The following is a 12,497-nucleotide window of genomic DNA, read 5'->3' on the forward strand; positions in this document are numbered from 1 at the left end:
CCACTCTCAGGCTCTCTACAATAATAACAACTCTGCCTCCTACTCTACTCTCCCCTGACAATCAGCTAGTGAGGAAACATTATCTTATCCGTGAACTGGATTCTAAACCACAGTAGATGGAGCCTGCTGAACTCTATGTACTTGTGTCTGTGTATATTACTTTGCTCCCCTCTGATTAACTGGTTTGGTACAGAGCTGTTTGAATGCTCTAGCATTGCAATAGCATCACGAGGAATCAAAAGCACATACCAGAATGGCCTTGTCTATGTATGCACTGATAAGGTCTGGCTACCGTATATGTGTGGAGAGAACTTAATGAATCCAAATAAATGCCTTTAACACACTGGGACCCACAGGCTGCTCTGGTAAAAACAGACTTGCACAATTCATGACCTCCTCTTTCACTCGAGCCAAATGCAATTCACGAGCTGTTGTGGCCTGTCAGGGGCTTGACAACTCTGTCCCCTAGCCCATTTTTGCAGCCTCGTTCAGGCAGCAAAGCCAGGATGGTTGCTTAGGCTGCACCTTTACCTATGTCAATTCAGAAGTCCTGTTGAATTTAATGGGGCTTACTCACAGGAACATGGGGTTAGGATTGCAGCCTAGGTTTCCAGCAGGCTGCTATCACCTAGTGGCAGCAATTCCATCAGGCTGAAGCAGGCAAAGAGAAGCAGGGCCACGCCACTGGCTATATTGAGTTGCCAGCTCCTTTTAGTTCCTCCTCTCGCTGAACTGTTTCCATCCCAGTTGTTATAAGAACTATGCATCTTTAGAACTATTGCCTGAATCTGCTTTTTAAACTCTCCCTCCCCGTCTTTTTTTCTTTTTGTGTTTTGGCTTTTAGATTGCAACCCTGGGAGCAGGAAGGAACTTTCCCCCCTTTAAAAAAAATATATATGGGAGCCTTTTCTGCTGAAGAGTGGATTAAAAATGCTTTTATTAAATTAATTAATGTCAACTGAGCAGCATTCTATCACTGCAATTACTTGGAGAGGGCAGGTGAACAGACGATAGCAAGAAGAAAAAACTGCAGGACTAGGGCGCAGCAGAGACTGACAATTGCTTCCTTGCAGAAGCGTGGGCCTTGGGAGGTGGCCCAGCAATCCCTACCTCTGGTGCCAGCCCAGTGCAGAAGCCTGTTTACTACCATCCAACAAAGCAAGCATAACAAAACAATGAATGAGCAATGCAAAACAGCAAAACAAGCAATAGACAACCATGAATCTGAAACCTGGAAGAACCCTGGAAGAAACAGTCATGCCTGATCCCTGTTTGAATCCAAGGCTGATGAGAGAAGCAAGACTATCTTGGGGGTGTTAGTGCATTTAGCATGAACTCTGGAGGCTAAGTTTGGTCAGAATCGAGTATACACTTCCAGGGTTAATGCTAAATTACTTCTGGTAAGTGAGCTACCATAGCTGCTAGAGGGGACATGAAAATTTGGGTCCTGGGTGTTTAAAACCTATCTACCCATGTACTATCTGAAAGAGGGGTGCATTGGTTGCCAGATGTGATATCCCCCCCCCAGCTCGCCTACCCTCTAGATAAGTCACTGCAGGCCTTTTAAATAATTCTCTGGGCTTTGCCTGAACTCCCCGAGATTGGTCCCAGTGGGGTACAGGAGATGAGCAAAGCCTTAAGTGTGTTCTGTATTGAATTCAGGGTCTTGTTTGGTTGTCCCAAAGGGCAGCCAATGGTTTGGAAGGAAACTCCTCCAGAAGAAAGATTATCACCCTTTGCTAACCTGGTGCCCTCCAGATGCTTGCCACCAGGACTCCCAGAAGTCCCAGCAGGCACACCCATGCCAGGACAGGCCAGCTGCAGAAATGATGCAAACTATTTTTGAATAGGATGTGATGCCAAGTCGCCATGTCTTGTTTTCCCTTACGCTTTCAAAACCAGTTTCCAGTTCTCCTCATTTGTGCCGTAGCAAGCTGCAGCAGCCGCAGCAGTGTGCTTAGCCTGGTAAATAATGAATACGGTCCTCACCGCTATCAGACAGACAAAGGCAGGTAGTGTATCAAAGAGTAATATTGTACTGCAAATTGCAGCGTAATAGCAGTAATTTAGTGCCCTGTAGGTGATCAGGGATTCAGAAAGTACCGTAGCCCTATGATCTGTGCTGACTGGCAAGGTGACTGGAGACATAGCGTGGAGTTTGACCTTTGGATTGTCTCCAACCTAAGCGAAGCCATAAAAAATTCACAAGACCATGCTGTCTCCCAGAAAATGGGTGGTGGGACAGATAAATAGGTTTTTAGTTAGCATACTCGTATGGATAAAGTGAGAGGATGAGATAGGGAGGATCCACACAGCATACAATGCACATTCTATATCCATCATCTCCCAGTGTATTGATCTATTTATGCCCATGCAGCTTATTCTAGTAAGTGCACAGAGATAATAGAAAGAAGAATTGCTCAAGAATCAAGTTAGTTAGATAAGGGCTGGGCCTAGAGTGGCTGGAGGTTTGTCTAGATTATTTCCCATTACTTGCAGGCTTGACTGAGAAGAGAGTTTTTCCATTAGGGCTCTGGCAGGGTGCTAGCTGGGGGATTTTCTCAATTAATTTCACAAGCAGGCATATGGATAATGATCTGTCAGTGTGCATGTGGGTGGTGGAGGTGAAATTTCAGCCTGCCATGGCTTCATGGACTGGAGGGCATTAACATTCTTCGCCAGGTTCCCATTTCCCAGCACGTTTGTCGCTGTTGATCATTCTGGTAGTAGTCATCCTGAGCTGGAGAAATGATATCAGGAGAAATATGCTATTTTCAGGCTCCCTACTAACTTCTTGATCAGAGGCAGCTGGAAGCGCCGAGCCATGCGTTCCCATGGAGCTCAGCAAAGAGACCTGGAAGGATGTAATCACTCGGCCCATTTAGGAAATACAAAACTACCCTGGGTTTGCAAAAAGCTGTCACTTTGCATTTGCAGAGGGGGCTTTGGTATGCAGAAGCCCCTTCTGGTTCTCCAACTTGCCGTACCCCTCTCATACCACACCAAGGCTTCTTCCACCAAAAGCAGGGGAGGTGTCACTGTGATTCCTGGACTGTATCACTTCAAGCGCAAACCTCAGATTTCAGTGCTTCTTGGTGGGGGAGCCGGGGTGGGGTGAGGAATCTTGCATATCCAAAACTAGTGTTATCAGGCACAAGCCTAGCCTATAACTTTTATTCGTGACATCTGTTTTTTCTACCTGCGGGAATATTAATAATAAACAAGATTTCATATGGAGGGGCATTCATTTAGCCAGCCTGCTGCCTAAAGCGGCAATGTCCGGGAACAGTTTTATCACTTGCTATTCATGGGATCCACATATGAGAGGGCCTGGCATGGAGAGAAGGAACCGGTAGCTGATTATTTTTGCATAAATTGGACAAGGGGTTGCTATGCTGGATTTTTGGCAAGGAAGAAGCACAACTGATCACTGCTTCGTGCTCATCCATTTGATTCACAAAAGTCTGAGATGGGTGGAAGCTTTTATGTGGCTTTCATGGATTTTACTTTGACTTAATAGACAGTGCCAGTGGTCATTTGTGGGAGAAATAATCACATACCAATATAGGTAACCTTATTCACATACTTGATTGCGGACACCAAGCTGTTTCTTTTATTAGACAGACCATTTGTCCTTGCTTCTATGAGACTGGCAAATTGAAACTCCCTTGCTTATCTGGTCATCCTCATCCTATTTGGTATATATTATAAATATATTAGGTATATTTTCTGCACTTTTGTATATAGCCGAAGTCATTCAAACAGCTCAGTCCTAAACATGTTTATTCAGAGTTAATTGTGCAGAAGATTGCAGCCTAAGAAAAACATTTTCCTGCATTTGCAATTCACATGAAAATCCCTCACTGAACAAAACGTACATGCCACACCAGCAATGGTTTTCTTCCATGCTGCATATACACCATACTTTTAAAATATGTGACATCCCCCAAAGAATTCTGGGAACTGTAGCTGACCTCTCACAGAACTACAATTTCCAGAACCCTCCATGAACTATAGTTCCCAGATTTCTTTGGGGGGAAACATGTGCTTTCAGTGTATGGTGTGTACTCTGCGGCTCATGAACAATGTTCAGAGGTGACATAAGGGTCTTCCTGGACACAGAATCATAGAATTGTGGGGTTGGAAGGGATCCTGGTGATCATCTAGTCCAATCCCTGCAATGCAGGGATTTGCACCTGTCCCTTACGGGGATTGAACCTGCAACCCTGGCGCTTGTGAAGTTGTCACTCATCTGTTCTGGAGGATCCAGAGGCTTCCCTCCAGAAGGCGCATCTGTAGTGAATATGCAGCGCCCACAGATGAGTCCCAGACAAAAACAGATGCATATTCATCATACGCCCATACTTCTGATTCCTTAAATTGTCCCCCTCCTAACATGATGTGTGTCCCACTCCCACTGAAATACAAGGACGGCCATCCCTGCCATATATCTTTATTAGAAGCTTTCAGTCCTCACCACATTCCAAACATGCAAGAGACAAAACCTCATCAAAATGAGAAGTGTGTGTTGACAAGCGTGATGAGCATCAGCCCTGGCTGTGGAAACACGTCTTAAGAGAATTGCTCATTTCGTGGAACCAGGCAGCCTTGTGGTGGGTGTACTGATTAATTTAATTCTAATTAATTCTGTAATCTCAAGCTGTTTTGGAAATCTGTGCATAGCTGTCAAGGTGGAAGCATGGAAGGTGACACAGAGACAAACCAGGGACTGAGTTCATGGGGCTTCTGTATATTTATATCACTTGGAGAGGACATCAAGAGCAGCGCCATCCAGCCTGCAGGACTCTGATAGCGTTTTCTGCCATTCCCATACTCGTTGGACACACTGAATGTGCATAGCCCTGGGCAAGCCATATTGGGAATGCAACTGTATTTTTGAATTAATGCCTCCCAAGACTTAATAATCAATGATCAGACTCTTTCCTGGACCTAAATGGCTAGGGCTAGCTGGCCGCAGGCGAGATTACAGGAGGAAAGCAGAAGCGGAAGAGCACACAAACACAAAACAGTTATAAGAACAGGGGATTGTACTGCAGAAAGATAATTACAGCATCTGCCCTGAACTGATTGAAATGCTCCACCTACCCTGTTGGCTAGGTGGCAAGGATTCACACACACACTCCTGCCTGTGGCGCAGGTCTCATTTTTGGTCCCCTGCCACTTGAAGACTGGCAGTATCTTTTGTTCTTCATTTGGTCTTCCTGGAGGAGTCACAGCTAAGAGCTGAGGAATGGCCGTATTTCTTCCTTGATGCCCCATCTCCAGTCTTCTGTCACATTGAATGTTTCAGCCTCTGACCCCCGGGCATTCTCCCAGCTACCTGGCTGCATTGCGATTACCTGGACAACGCCAGCTGTCTATCAAGACCCACCTGGGTCAGAAATTCTTAAAAGGGAACTGTTGCCATACCATTCCTTGTCCCCCACCTCACTGGAAGACGCAAAGCTGATTGCAAGCAGCTGCAGGAGGAAAGATAGGCTCGGACTAAACTGTTTTAATTTTTTTGAAGCAACCTTCTGCCCCCTCCATTCGTCCTGTTATTTCAGTTTAACTCTTAATAAACTTCACAATTTTGTAGTTTTGTGCGCATTTCTACCAGATCCAAAGGGAATTTGAATGTGCAGACCATTTTGGTGTTACACTACATGTGGGTATAATTGTTCTTGTTTTTATTTTGATTACGTATTCTGTATTTTGATTTCATATTCTGTGTTTTTATATTGTGATTTTATCCTATGAACTGTCCTGAGACCTGCGGGTATAGGGCAGTATACAAATTTTAATAATAATAATATAATTTTTTTTAAAAAAGCACCACCACAAAATAGTTTCTCAGCCCTTATTTTTTTTAAAAAAGGGGGCACTCTGAGCATGTGTAATTTCACGTTTTAAGCTCACTTAAATCATAGCATCATCATGACTCCAGAAATAAACAAAAATAAAGTTTGCTTCAGCTGGCCTGATGTTAAACACATTCACTTTGGGTTGGGCCCAATTTTAATAGTAGATCCACTAAAAATGATAAGACATGACTAACTTAGGACCATTAATTTTGACAGGTGTGTACTCTTGAGTACAACTCTTAGGAATTAGCACCATTTATATTAGTAAAAGGCAATATGTATTTAAGGTAAAAAAATTAAAAAATAAACTTCTGTAACAATGTGCATTCCTGACCAGTTGGTCCCTGAATAGAATTGAAGAAAGGATTCTACAGTGACCAGTGTCAGTCCTAGTAAGCCTCAGACAGACCCAATGCTGGTGTCAGACCTGTTTGCTGCTGCTGTTCTCTGGGTAGTCATTTGGAGGGCATCCAGACTCTAAGGCCCAGGGCTTTGAGCCAAACTTCCAACTCTGTCAACACCAATGGGAAGACCAGGCAGAATATTGGCTTTGTAAAAAACCATATAAAGGGCAATAAAAACAATCCCATCACACATCCTTCTGCTCACCCCTCTTCTCATTCAGATCTATTTATACAGCTTCCACTACCTGTATTAAAACACCAGCCATTGGAAGGCTGTTGCCAACGCACAGAGGATATTTGGTCATTTTTCATGTCGTATATATATATACATTTTTAAATACAGGATTTGCAGTCCTTGCGCACCACAAAATTGCAAGCTATTATTCAAGAATCAAGACAGAAAGAGGCAAGTATTCCCCAGCACCAAAACAGCAACAATCACCTCTATACCTCCACCACCTATTTATTTACTAGTATGTCATGGAATGAACAGTAACTTGAATAACTTTGAAAAAGACATTTCAACAACAGGAGCCATGTTATCCCCAGGCAAAGGGCAAAGGTTCCACTTTGGGGCTGACCTGGAAAGAATTGGGCTAGATGAACATAGTGTTTGCTGACTCCTGAAGAGGCAGTGACAGAAACAACCAAATTAGACCATTAATCATTTCTACAGCTGTAGAAGCAGTCCCTTTTAGAATTGTTGCAACACAGGAAGAAGTACAAGAGAGTCCTGCTCTTCTCATTCCCACCCCATCCCAAGATAGGACACAATGGCTGCAATCCTATACACACATGAGCAAGTCCCACTGAACTTGGGGTTTACTTTTGAACATACATGTATAGGGTTGCATTGTAAAGTGTGTGTGTGTGTGTGTGTGTGTGTGTGTGTGTGTTTTACAAGGGATGGTAGGGGAGTTCTCCGTCACCCTTGAATCAATATGTACTTTTCTAAGGCAGAAATTTTGTTCTGCAGGATTGATGGATATTTCGTCCTATCAAAAGCCATGACAGATGGGCTGCATTCAAACCTCTATGCATTTTTAAATTGCATTTACACTCAGCTAAACAAACAAGAATAGTGTCTGAAGCAAAACTGTATTTCTTTTTATGCCCCTCTCTGCATACTATGCTTCAAAAACACCACTGGGAGCCTCAGCTGGGTTTTAGCTTTGAGCCTGCTGCGTTCCCCCAAAATGCATTTTCTTTTAGCCCAGCTTTTGCTAGATTGAGAAAATGCTACAGATTTTCCCATTATTTATTAACCAAAAACAAATCAGAAATGGGAAACCCTGGATCTGCTCCATGTAGTGAGTTCTCTACCACTATTCTGCAATATTTCAGCCCCATCTTATGCATGTTGCCAGAAGTCTTCCTGAATTTAATGGGGACGCCTGCACAGGACCACAGCCTCCAGCTGCTTTCAGACTGTAGAAACATCATACTTCAAATCATGAACTTGGTTCAGACAGTCCTTAATCCCAGGCAAGACTGCAAAAGTTCATGGAAGCAAAATTAAGAGGAAATGGCACACATAATGCAAGAAGGATACTGTGGCACCTAGCATTTATGTAGCAAGCATACCGGTATTTCAAGTACACAGAGTGCATCATCCTAGCAGCCCTTACAACAACCCTATACGGTAAGTCTTATAGTATAAGGTAATATTATGATTTCCATGCTGCTTATAGGGAGATAAGGCCAAGAGAACAGCTGGCAGATCTAAGCCTACCTAGCAAATTCAAGGTTAAAGTGAGCCTTGAAGCAAAGACTACTTGGTTCACTGCTCATAGCCTGAGCCACTACATTTGTCACCACCACTATTGTCTGGCAACCCAAATTCAGGGGTTTTGGTTCAAGGACCTCTAGGTGCTGCTGACTTGAATAAAATTGGACTTAGTCATTCATTTATTTAGAGATTTCTATACCGTTCTTCACAAAATATGGTAATGGGGTGGTTTACAAAAAAAAGAAAGATAATAAAACATACCATAAAGTAAAGGTACCCCTGCCCGTATGGGCCAGTCATGTCCGACTCTAGGGTTGCGCGCTCATCTCGCTCAAGAGGCCGTGAGCAGGCGCCGTCTGAAGACACTTCCAGGTCACGTGGCCAGCCTGACGAAGCTGCAGCTGGCGAGCCAGCAGCAGCGCAGCACACGGAAATGCCATTTACCTTCCTGCTATGAAGCGGTACCTACCTCTCTACTTGCGCTTAGGGGTGCTTTCGAACTGCTAGGTGGGCAGGAGCTGGGATCGAACGACGGGAGCTCACCCCGCTGCGGGGATTCGAACCGCCGACCATACGATCAGCAAGTCCTAGGCACTGAGGTTTTACCCACAGCGCCACCCGCGTCCTTTTAAAACATACCATAATACCTACTAAACAAAACAATTCTCATAAATTACACAAATAGCATAATTTAAAAGCAGTACAAATAACTTAACCCATCTGCCACCAAAAGCCAGCAGGAAAAGGTGGGTTTATTATACCAGGTGCCTGAAAAAATGCAAAGTTGGTGGGGAGGTCATTCCACAGACATGGAGCCAACACAAAGAAAGGCTAGCCTCTAGTGAGCACATTTAACATGGGAATAACCAGGAGAGCTTCTTCCTCAAATCTTAATACATGGGCAGGTTGGTAAGGGAGAATATATGGGTTCAAAGCCCCACACATTGGAGGGTGTTCACATTAGAACTCTCTCACAAACAATGTGTACTTGAGCTCCTTTCTCACTAATGCTGAACAGAAGGTGGAAATCCTGCCCCCCCCCATGCATTCACTGAACATCTGGTGGGATTCAATACAAACACTCCTTGTCCAACCCCTTAAATCTGGCCTCTGTCATGAATTCACTGGGTGGCTTTAGGAAAGCCACTCTTCCTCAGGCTCATCCCCCAATATGAAGATAATGATACCCACCTAACAGGGTTGTTATATGGATGGCGATGATACAATAGCCAGAACCAGCCCAATATTTTTTCTCTCCCCAGCCTCTATGATTGCACCTCCAGCCACCTAGGCTTAGACTTTACAAAAGTCTATGTGGGAACAAAGTTTCAAACATCATTCAATGCAGGTTTTTAAAGCTCTAACTAGAGAGTCCAAATGAGCAAAATGAAAAAATAAAAATACTCCTTTCTTGCAAGAGAGTCTCCCAAAAGACAGAATTGCTGTGGAAAAGGAAGAGCCCCAGCAGTGCAGCCTGATGGGAAATGGAGCTCCTTGATCTGTTCTAGAATATTCTTGAAACAACAGTACTGTAATAATTAAAAACACTCACATATTTATTTTAAGTATGCTCCTCTCTTCTTATGGATTTGAGTGACCCCCTAGATAATAACAACAAGAATGTAAGGGGGACTCACCCTTTGAAATAACTTGATAGGCCAGGCCTGTCCTGAATCCCTTTCCTGCAGCTCTTAGTCAAAATGGCTCCCAAAATCGACCATTCCCCTCCACCCATCTGCACACAAGAGCTTGAAAGCATCGAACCTCCTTATAGTAACAGGTCTAATTAAGCCACAGGGGTTACATCGGTACAGGTTTTGCTTAAAGCAGAACAGCAAGCCTTAAATGACAAGCCTAGAAAAGAAAGCGAGCTGCATTTAAACCTGCATTTGTTTCCCCCCAAATCCAAACAGAATTAAAAGGGTGGGTTGATATTACGTTTATGGTGGGGTGGAATTTGTGAGGGCTGGGGAAAATTTCCCCATATTTTATATGTTTAAAAAATGTCCTGCTTTGATAGGAGAGAATACATTTGGTGCTGTGGCTCACTGTTGCTTGTTCAGTGCAGAGATCTATAGAGGGGAACAGAAACAGAACAAAAAGAGAGACTAAGGTTCAAATAAGATGTGACATTAAATGCATTGTTCCATTTCACATGCAGGTTTTTAAAAATGCAAACAGCTGCAGTAGCGGTGGTAGGAATTATAATGATTGGGACTGCAGCAGGCATAGTTTTCCTGCTAGCCTTTGAGGAAAATTCCTCTTCTGAAGGCAGTGTTGGCTTTAGGGAGTACCCCCCCCCATCAATAGGGAATTCCCTCTTGTTGCAAATACTACACCTTTAGAAGAGGGCTTTTCCTCAGGACCACAGCAGAGGAGAAAAAGGTTAACTTCCTACTTCTTGCCTGCTGCAATGCTAAACATCTTCAGTTTCCTCTGATACGGTTTTGCATTTTTGAAGTGAACTCCTGAGTCCTGCCTAGTTTGGCCCTGGGGGAAGAAAAGGAGAGTAAAGGGGAGGCAAAGAGACCCTGTAAGGTGGAGAAACAGAGAAGAGGCAGGTGGGGTAACATACGAGGTAGAGAGATCTGTGATGCTGTGGAGATGAGAAAAGAGTACTATGGATGAACAGAGAAATGGAGTCAGAAATACAGAGAAAGGAAAAAGAATTTTTTTAAAAAGGAGGTGTAGAAAGACCTATGAACTGGGGAAAAAGTAAAAGGGAGTAACAGATGAAGAGCACACAGAACTGTGGCTACAGAGAGGGAGAAAATAAAGGAATGAAGGAGGCTGACAGAAATGTTGGTGCAGAGAAAAATTCAGTTAACAGAAAATGGACTAAAAAACCCCCTAAGCACTTAGTTGAAAATGTGACACTGTCCCAGTAGTGATATAGCACCGTGGCCCTTTTGAATTAATAAACAGGTAAAAATGGCCCTCAAAGTGATTTGTGCATCCTTCTTTTAAGTGTTGTTAATAAAAACTACATTTCACTATCATCCCTCCTTGTTAAATTTCAAGCCACTTATCAATTCACTTTGCCTAAACACCTCTTCATTTTCTGTACCCTAAGCAGTATTGTTGCCTTCATCTTCCTTTCAGGTTGCTTTGCCACCCTCTGCTATAACGCAGATGACTATGTTCCACCCAAGAACACAAAATGGTTGTATTTCAGTAGCAGCTTGTGTTGTTTTGGATAGATTTCACAGCCTTACCCAAAGGTGCCTTCTTGTCTAGTTTAATTATAAGACTCATAATTTTGGGGGTTTTCTAGCTGCCTGAAATTATAAGAAATATGCTATAAACTGGTGGGGAGTTTGGTTTTCTTGTAAAAAAATACTCTGTTTAGAACTCTGCTTTCCTTGTACTTGAGGTGGGAAAGATGCATGCTGTGCATACTAAAGGCTCAGAAACAAAAAAAGATGATGATGAAGAAGCTGCTAAAATCAGAGTTTTAATGCAGTCTTGTGAGCTTGTGCTTTTAGAACATCTGGAATTTTAGACATTAGCATTTTTTATTATTTGCTCTATTGACCTTGCCGCAATTATTGTTAAGGAACCTAATATTAATGGTAGTTCAGCAACCACTTCAGTTATGGGTCTTGGTAAAAGTGGCATCCATCTTGATGATTAATAATTGAACACTACATGATGTCAACCATCTCTCTCCATATCTATGCTGCTATTCTCCAGCTACATGATTAAAAATAATGGATTGATGAAGTTAGCTGTCTTAATTGGCTTCTAAACTTGATGGAACCAGGGATTAAAGAGACCTGGCACCCACAAACTCCTAACACAATGATTTTCCAAAAAGAATCCTGGGAACTGTAGTATGTTTACTGTACTGGGAATGGTAAATATGTGAGAAAACTACACTTCCCATATTTTGGGGGGAGAAGTAATGTACTTTAAACGTGTCTTGATTGCATTTTAAATATATGGTGTGGATCTGCCCCACTAGGGACCATAAAAGCATCCCTCAACACCTCACAATTGTTTTTAAAAGGATACGACACAACCGCATCCTCAAAATATTTTGCATTTTTCCGTTCTGACAACACCATATGAGCCCAACACCATATTTAGTAACATATTATAGATGCTATTTTTTGTATGAAGGAGTGAGCCAGCTAAAAGATGAAAATCGTTCTCGTTTCATGAGATAAAACGAATAGCGGGGGGTGTAGGAAGATGTAGGTGATAACAGAACCGCCAGGCAGAAATAAGGTAACAATCCATGCCATGCCCTCTCCCCCCCCCCCAGTAGTGAATTCGTCTTAATCGGGGTATTTAACTGCGGCAGCATCTATCAGTCGTCGAAACGCAACGCTGCGTAACATCTCCAAGCCCTACCCCTAACTTTTTACTCGGCGGCTCTTCTGCCAGCCAAAAACCTTAGACACAGAAAGCCTCTCCTTAAGCCACGTCTCCTACTAAACCAGAATTGCTTTGCCCTTCTCAAACATGGCGGCGTGCACGTGCGCGATGGAAAGTGGG

The 12,497-nt window shown here is 43.2% G+C and overlaps 1 long non-coding RNA gene across 1 annotated transcript; it reads right to left on the reverse strand.

Annotated features, from left to right (window-relative positions):
• Nucleotides 1-8,632: 8,632 nt before the first annotated feature.
• On the reverse strand, nt 8,633-12,453 carry LOC307212261. The gene is made up of 4 exons (XR_013836914.1): nt 12,361-12,453; nt 10,337-10,487; nt 9,550-10,069; nt 8,633-8,765 (listed from the first exon to the last, which is right to left on the reverse strand). It is a non-coding gene; the product is annotated as an uncharacterized lncRNA (long non-coding RNA).
• Nucleotides 12,454-12,497: the final 44 nt, after the last annotated feature.

Source organism: Podarcis cretensis (assembly GCF_951804945.1).
Source record: "Podarcis cretensis genome assembly, chromosome: 3".
In the NCBI taxonomy this organism is placed as follows: Eukaryota; Metazoa; Chordata; class Lepidosauria; order Squamata; family Lacertidae; genus Podarcis; species Podarcis cretensis.